Source organism: Erpetoichthys calabaricus, chromosome 10, assembly GCF_900747795.2.
Source record: "Erpetoichthys calabaricus chromosome 10, fErpCal1.3, whole genome shotgun sequence".
Taxonomy (NCBI): Eukaryota; Metazoa; Chordata; class Cladistia; order Polypteriformes; family Polypteridae; genus Erpetoichthys; species Erpetoichthys calabaricus.
Window position 1 is genome coordinate 98,058,759 of NC_041403.2, and position 16,226 is coordinate 98,074,984.

Sequence of the window (16,226 nt, forward strand, 5' to 3'; positions counted from 1 at the left end):
GTGTCAAATAAGTGAACCAGCTACCACATCAGAGACTTCAGGCCTCAGGCGCTGATGTCCAAGGTTTGATCACTGTAAGCAGATTCAAAAGTACACACACGACGAGCTCCAATAAGGGCGAAACACGTGTTGTGTACTCTCTGTATTATTTGGCTGTATCTGCTTCTCGAAACTGAGAGGAGGTGGTGGATGTTTGCTGACTGGACGACCAACCACAAGTGTTACCTGCGACTCAGACCTAAGAATGTGATGCTCCGATCGTCACCCTGTCAAATATGTGAACCAACCACTGTGGCGCAACGTCAGAGGCGTTGTCTCAGGTGCTGACGTCTGAGGTTCAATCCCCAAAAGAGAATGCAAAAGTACATACACGTGATGTGCCCCAGTAAGGGCGAAACATGTGTCGTGCACTCTTTGTATTATTTCGCAGATACTGTATAACATATATATAAGTGTGGGAGACCTAGCTGGAAAAATCCCATTTTATTGAAATGACTTAAAATATGGAAAATTTAATTATCATATTCATTGAAATAGTTTTTACTTTAAAAATCAAGCTACGTGGGAGGTTTTGAGTTACACAGATGAACTATACGCAAAGAAACAAAATACAGAAGTCTATGCCACTCTGGGCCTTCCTAACAACTTCTGCTCTATCACTCTGGTGGTGGCTCGGCTACTTCAAGAGGTACGCACAGTTTTATGTCACGCCTTCTTGCTCGCCAACCATCTTTTCTCAATAGTATGGCCTTCACTTCCTTTCTATCAGAAGAATCTTTGCTTCTATGCCTCTCCTGACTTCAGGCTCCTCTGGCTATGGAGATGGAGGCTTTTATAAGATTTGAACTAAGAATAGTTCTATTTGTCATTTCTGTTCTGCTGGGAATGACTTCTGGCTCACTTATTAAACTCATCAAACACGTGACTCAAACAGCAAGCAACTACATTTCCCAACAACCTTAGCAGGAACCTGAACCAACACAGCAGGGTGCTGCTCCAGACAACTAGAGGGCTGGGAGTCTGACGCAAGTTTACAATGCATTATCAGCTGTGTATCTATAAATCTGGAATCTAAGACAGGTACTGGCGTCTTGGCCAACATGTGAAACCCCCTGCAGTACTCTGTTTCTTGTCAGCTTCCCTTTACAAAGGGTACCCAGATAAAAACCCACATGAGCACTGGGAGAATAAGCATACTTCACAAAAGACAGTGTCTGGACATTAGATATGAACCCAGGATGCTCTGTTTGGGAGTCATCAATGCTGCCACTGTGCCACCAGGCTCCCTCAGTAACAAATGTAAGAAGAGATTATACAAATAATCTTCACAAATATTCTACATGCTGCAATCATTTTTTTTTCATGAGTTAAGTATGTTTTTCTCTGGGAAATCAAAAATTACATTATGTTATTTTTTATTTTCTAGCAATGTTGATAGAAGTATAACATTCAATCTCAACAATCTTATGTTTAATTAAAGAGAATTTCTGTCAACATGATTTGTGCTAACTAAGCTAATTTATTTTTTCCTTTTTTTAGCTTTTCATCATTCAGGCTATGCAAATTGACCTTAGCTCTGGTGGAGTGCTCAGTGCCTTATGCCAAATCCCTGCCCCCTCTGCACCTGCAAGGTCATGATTTGCAAAGTTGTGGAAAAGCTGACAAAACCAAATGTTTCAAGAAATTAACAAAGGAAGAATCTTTTGCATAACTTCTTGGCTCTCGACATCACATTGTAAGCTGCTTTCTAAAAAAAAAAAAGATATGTACACTTAGGTTTCTCTCCATCCCCCTGGCAAGATGTACTTTGCTGTAAGCTTAGCATTTTCTTAGAGACAAAAATTCAAGCCATGTCAGCGATCTCTGACATGTTAGTACTTCATCACTCAACTCTTATCTGTTCTTACAAATATATAAGTGAATATTGTAATTGAGTGACTACTAGAGATGCTGGGCTAAGAAATAAATGGGAAGCTAACTGTAAGACTACATACATCTTTGGAAGGGACAAAGTGCCTTTTGTTCTTTTTAAATATGGGGATCTGAAGTTGTCTTAACAGCCACTTTATAACATTTACTGAATTTCTGTCTGCTTGGCCAGTTGAGGATAAAACTAATAGCATGGTGAGCTGGATAAATCCAGCCACCCTATCCCCAGTAACAGTTTGCTGCTCTTTCTGGAAAACTTTCCAATGGGTCACATGGACCAGCTAGGATATATAATCCCTACATTATGTCTTGTTTCTTCTCTCAGTTGACCTTACCTGATACTCATATAGAGATTCCTAAACCACCTTAGCAGGTTCATCAGTACTACAGTGCAGGAACCTCATTTTGGAACCTTGTCCCTACAACCCCATTTTTTGTTTTCACTACTCAGTGCTTGTTACCGTAGGTAAGGGTGGGGGTATTGTTTGACCTGTAAATCGAAGGTTTGGTCTGAGAACGATGTTTCCAGTTTACCACCACAGTCTGGTTGAAAAATTGCTGTCAACGTACTGATTTGTTACAGTGCAAAAATACATAAGCAAAAATTAGAAAAAAAAACAGAAATGGGAGTTGTTTTCCTTTTAGTTAGCAAAAAAAAATCTGCCAAGGGTTTAAGAAAAATTTACTTGGCAAGATTTCTTAAATACAAATTTCTTGATAAGTCAATGCATGTTACAATAAGCAGAACAATATTTAATGGCTTTAAATAAGAACTTGCTTAGATTCAATTCTTTGCAGAGTAGTCAGTCCCATGGTAACCTTTATCCTCACTGGTGAACAAGTCTTTGAGAAACCTGAACTCCATTTCTTTTTTGTTCAAATCTGCTCCCCACTATACCACACATGAGGAGAAGCCTGATGTTTGTGCATACATGTCTAACATCTATTCAGAGTGCTCAGTCTTTTAGAAGCAGTGGATTACAGCTCTTTTGAGAAACTTTAGTACTATTGTAGGACTGCACATGACAGAGATAACAGTGAAGGTGTGATTAAGAGGAGCTAATTGTTACTGGATTTTGTTGCTTGTCAATAATTGTTCATTACACATTCCAGGTTTGAACAGAAGTGCGTTTATGAGGGTGTTTTTATTAGGGCAACTCATGATAAATATCAGTTGTCAACTTAGAATTTGTGTAATCTGATATGAAGTCATTAATTCTGAATACTTAGGCAAGGAGAGCTACAAAATGGTCAACCGATCAATTCTTTCTGGTGAGGTGGCTCAGATGGAATAATTTTTGCTGAACAGTGCAGGAAGTATCATGTTTTTGACAGGGTCTCAGTTTAATGTATTGTGTTCTTTTTTGGTATTTAAATGACTTTAATGTGCATATATTTTTATCCTTTTTGTGTATTGTTTTGTTTATTAATTATATATATAATTATAATACTATAATGCTATAATGAAAATAGCGGCAAAAGGGTTTAAGGATCAGGAGATGAAACAAAGTCAAAGATCAAATTACAGGCCAAAACCGTCAAAACAATGAGTTTTGTCAGTGTCAAATATGAAAGACAGAAACCATAGTCCAAAAAAAAAATCAAAAGCAAGCATATCAAGAAATATGAGTTAGAAAGGGTTTGTTTTGTTTTGGTTTGTTAGCTGCAATCTTGTATAAAGAGCATACAGAAAATGTGACCTTATCCTGTCTCATAACAGGACATTGCCAGGATGTTGCCGTAGTAGTGAGGAAATGATTAACACAAATGGTGGCATCCACGAGAGAACAAAATGGTACTAGAAATAGTACAAAAAAATCATAGTTACACTTAGAAAATAAGAATTAATATTCTATGTGTATTCTCTGTTAAATAAAACTCAAACAGTGTTCAGGAAAACAATCAACAAAGGCAGGGAAAAAACAAGAAAAAAATTAAATCATGAAGCATCACATAACATGTTTTCAGCTTTGTATAAATGTATTTAGTTATGTGCCCTGTTCCCTTAGGATAGTGTTTCAGGGGGTGGGTCCACCATACCATAGAGCTAGAGGACTGTCCCCTGTCTGTATTTACCATGGAAGAGGATGAGGTTCTCCAGATCGGCATTGAAAACTAGAGTGAATCTTTGTGGTTTTGAATTTGTTGCCTTATTTTTTATTTGCGAATTTTAAGAATTGATTTGTGGATTGGATTTTATTGCTTAGGTTGCCTTCTTTTTTCTCTAATTTTCCTGTTAAATATTTAATTTTCTAAACTGTAAAGAGCCAAAGTTTTTACAGTGTTTCTGTGCCACTTTGTAAATATCTGTGTTATGATCTCCAATATTCATATATCTCTGTGCCTATTTTAGCAATTGTTTAGAAATTTAATATGTCAATTATGGTGAGTATATCAATTACGGTATTTTCAAATTCAGAGAATCTCAATCTGATGTCATTGTTTTGTGTTTTTTGCATATACATTTTGTTTACATTCTACTGCAATTCAATTTTTTTCTTGCCACAAGTGCCGACCATTGTGCTAGCTGTTATTATGTGAATACATCATAGTATTCCCGAGATGCACTTATTGGTGACGGAGTATAAACCCTTACTTAGTGGCTAAATGGAAATGTTCATTTTGAATCTTTGTTGTGTGTTTTGATTGTGTTTTGGACTCTGAGAAAAGGTTCTTTCTGATTCCTAGTTTTGACCTTGGCCATATTATGGTTTTTGCATTTTCATTTTTTTGACCTCTGTCTCTCTTAAACAATTTGGTTCAGAAGATTATTAAGGATTGTTTGTTGGTCTTTCCCCTGTTGTTATTGTGTAGGCCGAAGCCTAGTTATCTTTTAAGTTAAAGTCGTTTTCAGCACTAGGCTCCAGTGTCTGGGCCTAGATTTTGGTAAGCTTTGCCTCATTTTGCCACTTCAGAGACAGCAATTTACAACAAGAAAATCCAAAGATGTAGTTTAAAAATGTTTTACATACAATGCAGGACAGGTACATACCTAAATTTAGAATTAGTAGGAAATAAAAAGAAAAAAACTGCAGTGGGTTAATAAAGAGTTGAAAAAGAAGCTGCAAAGGAAAAAACAGTTGTTTAAGGTTTATAAGATGAACAACTCCAATGTGAATTGTAGAGCATATGGAAACATGTGGGCAACCATTCAGAAGGATATTAGGGAGGCTAAAAGGCAGTTTGAGAGGAATACAGCAGATAATGTGAAAGACAGCCCTAACAGATTCTTTCAGTGTTTAAGAAGTAAAATAACAGCCAAAGAGGAGGTGAAGTGCATCAGGAATAGTAAAGGAGAATTCAAAAAATATAGACAGCGAACTCTCATTTTTCTGAGCTCTTCACATGTGAGATAGTAGATTACCTATGAGTAGTAAAAAGGACTACTAAGGGGGTACTGAGTGATTTGGAAATTATAAAAGGGAGACGTGCTGCTTAGATTAAATAGGCTGAAATCAAACAAATAACCATGACCAGATATTATTTATCCTGAGTTCTTAAGGAGGTTAGCAAGTACATATATAAACCCTTGATGCATATGTTTAGGAAGTCAATGTGCTCTTCTGAAGGACTTGAAAATGACAAATACTATCTCATTATATGAATAGGGTGACCGGATAGATCCAAGCAACTGTAGGCCAGTAAGCTTAATGTGCATCACAGGACAATTAATCGAAGGAATGATTGAGGGAAAGATTGAGCAACACATGGCAAGTACAGGAGTTTTACTGAATAGTCAGCATGGGATAAAAGGAAGAAGGTCATGTTTTACCAACATGCTGATATCCTGTGAGTAAGTAACAGACCAATATGACCAAAGTGGAGTATGCGATATTATTTATCTTGACTTACAGAAAACATTTCATAAGGTGCCACACAAGAGGTTGGGCATCAGACTAAAAGAAGTGCACATTCATGGTGTTGTTTCTAGATGGGTGTAAAATTGACTCAGATGGAAATAGAGGGTTATGGTGCAAGGAACTTTATTAGAATTGGCTGAAGTTAAGAGTGGAATTCCACAGGTGTCAGTCCTAGGGCCAATCCTATTTTTAATATCTATACAAATGATTTGGATAGGAATATAAGTAACAGGTTTGTTAATTTTACAGATGGCACCAATATAGGTGGATTGTCAGATAATCTCAAATCCGTTCAATCATTACAGAGAGGCTTGGACAGCATTCAGAATTAGGCCGATTTTTGGCAGATAAAATTTAATATAAGTAAATGTAAAGTATTACACACAGGAAGTACAAATGTTAGGTTTGAATACACAATGGGAGGTCTGAAATCAAAAGTACACCTTAGGAGAAGGACTTAGGAGTCTTATTCGACTTGACACTATCGACTGTGTCCAGAAGCCATTAAGAAGGCTTACAGAATGTTAGGTTATATAGTGCCCTGACATGTAGAATACAAGTCAAAGGAGGTTATGGTCCAGCTTTACAATACAATGATGAGGCCTCACCTGGAATACTGCGTACAACTTTGGGCTCCAGGCTACAAAAGGACATAACAGTGATGAAAAAATTCCAAAGGAGAGTGACTAGGCTGATTCCAGCACTCATGGGCATTAAGTAGCCATTAAAGGACCATGCGTTCAGTGTAACTTCTCAGCTGCCCATTCTCTAAAAGATGAGACACAGTCCCTCTCACTTCTGAATAGCTGAGAGAGTACAAGCCTCTCATCAGTCCTCCACAAGTAAGCCCGCGATTCGCTAGAGAATTGGAAATCCTAGAATGGCAAGCAGTTTCTGTTCCGTCCGATATGTGGATGGATGACATACCATGGAGGGTGGGTGCGTCTGGGGAAATGTCATGTAATCCAATAAGCATATCTGTACTAAAGCGGTCTCGTTTTGTGGAGACGTGAGTCTGTTGCCTTCGCTGACACCGACTGCTTGAACAGGTTGTTTGGGGGCCACCTACTGACTCTGGGAAGCCGCTGCGTCTGACTGTGGGGCTGGCGCCACAGCGCAATATGCGCCTCGGTGGGAAGCCGCTGCGTGAAGACATATCATGGAGGGTATATGCGGTGGTGTGGGCGGTCGCGTTTATGGCGGCTGTACACCCTGGCGTGCACGCTTTACCTCAGGTGTAGTTCACAGGTCGTAGTCTCGTTACTGTGTTTTCTTTGGTTTGAGCCATGACACCTTTCGCGACTCCTTTCGCAAGCGCGTTTTAGGCGCGCGCGTTGTCACAGTTGGTTTGAGCCGTGACTCCTTTTACAAGCGCGTTGTAGGCGCGCGCGTTGTCACAGCATGGACCTTTGGGGATTCCGTACATCCGGTGAGCCCTGCGCCCATCCGGTTTACAACCTTCGGTTAGTAATATGGATTACCTTGCATTTGAATAACCATCACCATGGCCCAACTTCTCCAGGTAGTGGCCATTTTGTTCTACTTGATGGCCTCTTGTTAAGCCTCCTTGGCCACACGATTTATAAGAGAAAGATCAGGTATCTTTGTCACCTTTTTAGTTGCCTTCTTACTAGTTCCCTTGCTGAATATTACAAGTTGTTTTCTCATTTATAGTGCTCCCCTTTCAGATTCATTATAGTGAATCCTTCAGCTTTATTGCTTTCATGCCTTTCCAAATGCCCTATAGTCACCCCCTACACCCACCCTGACACGTACAGGAATTCTTCTGGTATTTTGAGCATTTTTTTCTCTCCTGTAACGATTTGCTATGCTCTTTACTAACCTAGTTATGTCCCCATTCCTTCCCAAGTCTTTCTGGCTGGGTACAACTTTACAAAAATTAAAAAGTTAAAACAGTTATAAAATGAAGAATATGGATTTTCAGCTCACAGAAGGAAGCTTTTTGAGTTAGAGAGTGTCTGTGATAAAACGAAATGTTGGTTGTCATAGCCAACAAGATGGCATCAGAAGATTTCAAATGTCTAATGAATCACTTCTGGGGTATTTAACTTTGAAAGGTCAATGAACCTCAGAATAAAAATAGAGAGGAGGCCAGTGTAGCTGAGTCAGCCAAGAAGTGAAGTGATCACCACACTCATTCAGGGTTCAGATGCCTGCAGCAGCATGTTAAACTTCTACCCAGCTAGCACCATGTGTAGGAATACAACTGAAAAGAGAGCTAATTAAGAAGTAACCAATGATGGGTAAAGTAAACATGAGTATTTTCAGGTGAATAGGATTCCGCACGTAATGTATTGTATTTAGAGAAAAAGAACTGCTGAAAACATACTTGATTTACAACTCCCTGGGTAAACTTTATGGATCCCCTTGTTGAAAACAAAAAAAAATCTTCTTTAAGGGTTTAATATTAATATCCTCTCTCCTGTGTTCTGACATCATGCTTAGTTTCAAGTTGTTTCCTGTCTGTGTGAATAATTCCTTCCTCCAGCAGGTGTCTCAATCTCTCTATTTTAATAAAAGTCCCAGGTTTTTCCTGGATCCTCGAATGGGAATAACACTGGCAGGATGCAAGCTAAATATGGTTTGGGAAATCGAAAAACAATGAATGCATTTTGAAGTGCATGATTTAATTTGCAGGAGGACAATTTCATTTTGGAGACGAGCTTTGTTTTTGTTGATTTAGCACAAGTGTGCTGTGAACTGAGCGTCACCACCTGGTCACCAAACATGGAAGGTTTAAAAGCTATGGCTTAGACCTCAGAAGATTAGTACCAAAGAACCCCGACAGCACAGGATAAAATAATCTATCAGAAACTGTCTACAGAGCAAATTAAAAAAATATCTCAAAGTAAGTGTCTTGTTCACTTCCATTAATAGGGTTATTATTGTTGCCTGTACAGAGTACAGTGGCTTGCAGAACAGTTTGAATTATACATATTTTTTCTTTTTGTAAAAATCAATATAGTGTGCTTTCAATCTAAAGGAAAAAAGCCAGTTTAGACAAAGTAAAGTGATAAAACTAACAAGTTTAAATGTTACTATAATTGGCCACATTGTGAAAACTTTAAAATTGCTCTAATTTATCTCCAGTTCATTCTCTTACCAATGTTGCCTTCTTAAGTCAAGTCTGATCACTACAAGACAGTGCACAACATCTACTGATCAAACATTGTAGCTTAAATATTAAAAAATTAATTTACCTAAACTCAAACAAAGGATGAACAAAAGGGTTGTCATACAGACATACAGTCGTGTGAAAAAGTATGCACACACTATGAAATGTTTTGTCATTTTTAAAATACGTGGATAAATCAAAATTTGATGTTCATTTAAACAGTATTTTCATATAAATGTGATTTATATGTCCATTTACAGCTGTGGAAAAAATAAGTCTACCCTTGGCTCTAACAGCTGGTATTGCCCCCAAAAGTAAACGTTTCCTACAACTGCCTACCAGTCTCTGGCATCAACTGGGAGAAAGTTTTTCCCACTTCTCCATGTAGAATTCTTTCTGCTGTGTAATGTTTGAGGGCTGTCTTACATGCACAGCCCGTTTCAAATCCCCCCACAACATCTCGATGGGATTCAGATCTGGGCTTTGACTTGGCCATTCCAAAGCACTCCATTTCTTTCTTTACAACCATTCTTTGGTGGATTTACTGATGTGTTTAAGGTCAGCATTGTACAAGGTCCACTATCAGTTGAGCTTCAATCATCTGACAGATGCTCTGAAATTATGCTCAAGTACCTTCTGGTACAATGAAGAATTCCTTCTGGATTCTGTGATAGTTAGCTACTCATTCTTTGATGCATCAAAGCAGCTCCAAACATGCTTCATGGTTGGTATTAGATTCATCTGGTCAAATGCCCTCTTTGATTTTCACGAAACATGTCTTCTGGTACTTTGTCCAGAGCACATTATTCCATAAGTTATGGTCTTTGCCTAGGTGTTCATGGAAGACATTTAGCCTTGTCCTGATGTTCTTTCTGAACAGCAAAGGTTTCCTCTTGACATGACTCCTTTGTAGATCTAACATGTGCAACCTCCTTCTAATGGTAGACATCAACGGTGGCAAGAGCTACCTGTATTTCCCATGATGAAATTCTGGGGTACCTAGAAACTTTGTTCAGCATCTTGTGTTCTATTCTATTCTGCAAAAATAACATTACAGGTATATGGCTGCTGCAGACAGGGTCCTGGACTGTGTGACATCACTAATGCAACGGTTTATAAGCCAGGTTGGCTACCTGTCTGGGAAGCTAGATCACTTGCCCACTAGAAAAGAATTGCTGAGCATTTCCTTTTTTTGTTGTTGTCTTAGGAAGAAAATTGTTTTTAAGTAGGAGAACAGGAAATAAGACATAGTCAAAAAACACACTAAAGATTGTAATCAGGAAATACAGTAAAGCTGCTCTATCAGAGAGACCAAAATCACTAAGTGAAAATCAAAGTCAAAAAGGTATTAGTGAAGGTCATTAACAAAAAGGGTCACAGAAGTTCAGTAAATAGTCTTGGAGGCTTTATTCACAAATTTGGATGAAAAATGGTTAAAAAATTGACTTAATCATTTACTCCCACTTGTAATTGGCACTAAGGTCACAACCTGTGTGAGCACACCCTTAACAACCAAATAGCATCTGAAGTCACAAAATGGTGTCAAAAAACAGTAAATAGGAATGGACAAACTTCACAAGTGACTAAATACTTGAAAAGTTCAGTTTAAAGTAGAAAAGTGCTATATGTGGTGTGAGGGATTGCCAGCCATTTATTCTGGCCAACACCTCCAAGCCGCCGGATGGAGCCCTACCTACAACATTAGGGATGCCCCGAGTTCCAGCAGGGCATCATGGACTATGGAGTTTTAATACACAGCCCTGCTGGATAACGTCGGGGCCGCCAGGAGTCGCTGCAGGAAGGCTCACAGAGTGCTACATGCCCTATAACCCAGAAGTGCGTCATAAACACAAGACTGGAAGGAACGACGTGCTTCCGAGGTGAAGAAGTGGAGTTTTTATATGACCTGGAAGTGTTCCTAGTCACGTGGACAGAGAGGGCGAAACACTTCCAGGTCAAGGACTATAAAAGGACTATGGGAAATCCCAGACGTCGAGCTGAGCTGGGAGGAAGGGTGGCTAAGTGCCTGGGAGTGGAGGAATTGTGATTAATGATTGTTTATTTGATTGTATGAGTAGTGTGGAGTGGAGGGTGCTTTGTGCACATTATTATAAATAAATAATAATTGGATTTTTACCCAGTGTTTGGAGTGGTACCTGAGAGTTCAAGAGGTCGATAGGGGCATCAACTGCGACAGTGGGCATAAGAAACATCATTTATTAATGCAAGACAGTGGACAGTGTCCAAGATAGGGATGCTAAAAAAGGATTTAATGGTTTATGTTGACACAATGTTTTGATTGTTTAAGCAATCTGCAGAAGAAAGTAAAACATCAACTAAAAGTTTAGGTTATATCATAAAGATTGTTGAAAATGTTTCAAGGGATGTTATGCTTGGGCTATATAATGCACGGGTGAGACCACAACTGTAACACTTTGTTTAGCTCTTCTGGTCACCATGCTACATCAAAGACATAGCAGCACTTGCAGTTGCAGAAGAGGTCATCCACCTGAAGCTAAGCATATTCAGTCCTGGCCAATACTTGCATAGGAGACTATCTAGGAAAAGCTTGGGTTGCTGCTGGAAGAGGTGTTGGCAAGGCCAGCAGGGGGAGCTTACCTTGTGATCTGAATGTGGAGTGCAATGCCCCAGTGCAGTGACGGGGAAACTGTGCTTTTAAAAAATGGCACCGCCCTTCGGATGAAACGTAAAACTGAGGTCATCACACTCTTTAGTTATAAAAGATCCTTGGGCATCCTTTGTAAAAAGTAAGTTGTATCCTGATGTTCAGGCTAAATTGCCCACCACGGTCTAGTTGTTTCCTGTCTCTAACTGTCTATCTCTCTCACCACTTCACCATCTAATAGCTAATGTGTGGTGAACGTACTGGCTGAGAAATGGCTGCTGGTCTGCATCATCCAGGTGGATGCTACACATTAGTGCTGGTTGAAGTGGCTCCCCTATGTAAAGCACTGTAAGTAGCGAGTAAAGTGCTACATAAATCTAAAGAATTATTATTATTATTAAAGTAGATCCAGCAAAATTCCTTTAGCTTAAAGATGAATTAGTGGAAAATAAGGTGCATTTAGAATTGAGGTCAGGAAGCACTTCTTTGTGCAAATAGTTTTGGGAATCTGAAACAAACTACCTTGCCAAGTAGTTGGAGAAGAAACGTTGACAACCTGGTTGAGATATTAGCTGAACAAACGAGCTTGATGGACTGAATGGTCCTGTCTTGCATGTTATGTTCTTATGTGTCCTCTCTTTCTAACTCTCTTATGTTGGCACTCCTATGTATTGCATTTCTGTGCATTCCCACACTGTCATAAGTAGAACTTCTCCTGCCTCCAGTGTGCCATTCTCTGTTCACTGAAGTCCTTGTCGGGGAAACCTGCTTTTCCAGTGTCAACTTGGCTATGCTCCACTCTCTGGCAGCAATCTGCCAGCTGGCCACTGATTCACAGTGTTTACATTGTTTTGAGCTCACTTTCGAAAGTTTGATGAAATATTTGCAGTCCTGGTTAAACATCTTAATATCAGGTATGCCAGAACATTTTTAAAGAAGTAGTGAAGAGTAAATCTAATTGGCATGGGATTCACAAATGTGTGGTAGCTGCACAATTTTGGCCCAGAGTGTGAGGACTGTCAAATTTTGATTTCAATCTGAAAAAAAAGAAAGCAACAAGAATAAATGAAGTCAGTCTGACAAATTTGTGTCAGCCTTTAATTTAGTCTGCTACTATGAAAATGAAGAGGAGTTTTGTTAGATTGAAGTGTTGCTTAGATACGGCATTAATGTATTGATCATTTCCCCTGCTTGCGAGAGGTTAATGCTTTAAAGCAAATTTCAAAGAAACAAAGTGAACGCAGAAAAACAGTCAAGAGCAAGTCGGATATTTGCACTCCTTCAGCTCTCAGCTGCCTGCAGAGCACAGGTACAGTCCTAGGGCTTTGCTTGTTCCTGAAACTCCGAGTGATTTCTCAAAGGCTTTGTTATGGCTTATCAGCTGAGACAGAAGCGCTGGGCCAATCCCCTGTCTGTTTACAGGAGGCACCAAGCCCGCCAGCTGCTCCAGTACTGATAAGATGGATTGGCTGCAGTTGACCTTGGAAGATGAACCATTCCTGTTGGGAGCTAATCATAGCACTTCCTTAACCACGGCAAAAGAAAGCACTCGCTGCGGTTAACCCATGCTTAGCTCCATCCTCCTTTTGTAGAGCACGGTGCCCTTGTTTTGAATGCATAGACTGTACAGACTTGGCAGAGTAAAAAAAAAAAAAAAAACTTGTTCTGGAAAGGCAACATCAAACATCACTTCTTACAGAGATGTCATTAATGTGTAGAAAACACTGTCGTGGGGACACAAAGGTGAAGCACAAAAATTCTTGTCTGTAAGCGACGTTTCATGTATTACTTAGCAGTGGAAAGGAAATAAGTAAATTGGCAGAAAGAGATGGCTATTATAAGAACAGAAAGATTACAGTAAATGTATCGGTGCTGATGGAGACATCTTTCAAAGCTGCTTACATCACCGACAAACAAAGGATTGAGATTTTTGTTCCCCTCCAGACTAGGTTAATAATGTTGCTGTTTAACTCAGGAATTAGTCTTTGTCTCGTTTTGCTCCTTTCAGGCTGAAACACAGCACAAAGGCCATTGCAAAGCAATTTGAAGTGCCGCAAATTAAACAACAGTGGTGACAAGAGACTGCCACGCTGACGTTGTGGCTTTATGGTTAAACTCCATTAAATTCAATTTAGTTATTTTGATTTGCTGCGTAATTATTTCAATAGCTAACACATCCATCCATTTTTCCAAACCCATGTTGTCCAAGTTAAGGCTCACTATGTCAGCATCTGTGAGCAGGTACCCATTTTGAATAGGCTGCTAGTCTATTGGAGGACACGTTTATTTCCATACGTGTCCATTTAAGCACTGCCGACTGAAATAATACATACATCTTGGGGATGTGTGAGAAAAGCTTTGTTGATATGTTGGCAGGCGGCCGGGGTCCATGCCCAGCCGGGACGCCCTTGCACACTATATTCAGGGGGAGCAGCCCTGGACAGTGCAATACCTCCCCCTGGACGCTAGATGGCCGCCCCCCTGGGTTGGAGCAGTGCCTCAGTTTCCAACAGGGCTCCATGGGAATTGGAGTTGGGCGCAGCCCTGTTGGGTCCTGCAGGCACCGCCAGGGGGTGCTGTGTTTGGGACTCCTGAGCCCGTGTGGGCAGCATATTCATCACATCCGGAAGTGCAGCCGGAACTCAGTGATCAAGCACCTGGAGCACTTCCGGGCGAACTATAAAAGGAGCCAGCGACCACCACTCAGCGGTCAGAGTTGGGTGGAGGAGGACAAGGTTGCCTGGGAGGAGTGGTGGTGCCAGAAAAAGAAGAGCTTGGTGTGACTGGTTTGTGTTTGGGACTGTGTATTGCATGTGGGGTTCAGGGGGAAGACGTGCCCCACAGGTGAAGCAAAAATAAACATTTGTTTTATTTTACATGTGCCTACATGTGAATCTGTGTCAGGTCGGGTGCTATATAGCGCCTTATTTACAACATACAGTACATACAAGAAACCCTGCAGCTCCACGTGGAAAGTGAACAGGCCAGGCATAGGGTCACTGTGCTGCTACCATCTAATACCGGATATCAGGATATTGTAAGTAATGAACATAAGCATAAGTGCAAGAGCCAAATCCTTTAAGTTGATGTTAATGGTATATTTTTGGCTTAGTTTAAATTTAAATATAATGTAGCTTTAGGAGCGGCACGGTGGTGCAGTGGTAGCACTTCCCGGGTCCTCCCAGTGTGGAGTTTGCATGTTCTCCCCGTGTCTGCGTGGGTTTCCTCCGGGTGCTCCGGTTTCCTCCCACAGTCCAAAGACATGCAGGTTAGGTGCATTGGTGACCCTAAATTGCCCCTAGTGTGAGCTTGATGTGTGGGTGTGTGTGTGCTCTGTGGTGGGCTGGCGCCTTGCTCGGGGTTTGTTTCCTGCCTTGCACCCTGTGTTGGCTGGGATTGGCTCCAGCAGACCCCTGTGACCCTGTAGTTAGGATATAGCGGGTTGGATAATGGATGGATGTAGCTTTAACATAAATAATGGAAGAGTTTGCTTCACCCCACAACAGTTAAAAGTAATGGAATGTTTTCAGTGTTAACTCTGTGTGACAATTGTAAACGCTCTTAAATTGAAGTTAGGCAACTAGAAAGAAACATGACATGTTATACAGAAAGGCCTTAAGGTCATATAATTTTCTGACTGTTATCAACGTATGTCCAGTGAATGAGATAACACATAAAAACCTTAAAAAACATAACAAAGTGGAATAACTAAGACAACAAGTTTGCCTTTTTCCCCTTTTTGCATTTTTTCTTTATGCTTTTGCTTTGAATTTTACTAAAATCTTTAAAATGGAGACACTTGGACTGCAGAGTTTTTCTCGTACAGCGAGTCATACTATTACTGGAGTGCTTTTTATGGTAACTGCATCTGAACTATTTTGACCTACCTGAAAAGCCTCGACAATCGCATAACATTAATTAGTTCGCAAGCTGAAATCAGACAAGCAGCCATGAAAAGATGATGAAAAAGACCAAGTATGTATACTTGCACTCTAATGTATAAGCAGCCAGCCTATCTTAATTTATGTAGTCCTTTTCTACAGTGAACATTGTCCCAAGGCACTTTACAAGGATAGATCCATAGTACAACTGTACATTTTTTATGGTAGGATCAGAGGAAAGTTAAGTGGTTCGCTTACTGTGGAGGTGAAGAATGAATCAAACAGCCTTGTGCTTTAGGGTTCAATTCCTTATCCAACACTGTAAATCACAAAGTGAACAAAGATCAGGAGAACAAGTGAACCTCCGTTCCATTGCAATTTACACTGAATTCAGATTAACAAGTTCAAAAATGAATGGATGCATGAGTAGAAGAATGGATGGATGGACTTTTTCTGGCATAGTCTGCTACATACAGAACAGGCAAGAGGCAAGAGGTTAACTTACATGGGGTGTACTAACACCTCTACTCATACCTCAACTTTGTGGTAACGTTACTTCACTTCTTGTGCCTGGAACAATGTGCTGCACCTTACTGGGTGGAGGAATTCAAACATCCTGCTAACTGTGTTACCTAAATCTCTCTTGCTGTCTCTTGGCACATAGTCAGGAACCCTGGAACCATATAATGTAGGCTACATAACAGTGCTACTTGTAGAGGTGAATGTCCCTGTTGCTATTTTGGAGCACCATATCATACACACCTTCAGGGCTTGCTACCCTCTGGGGCTATGGC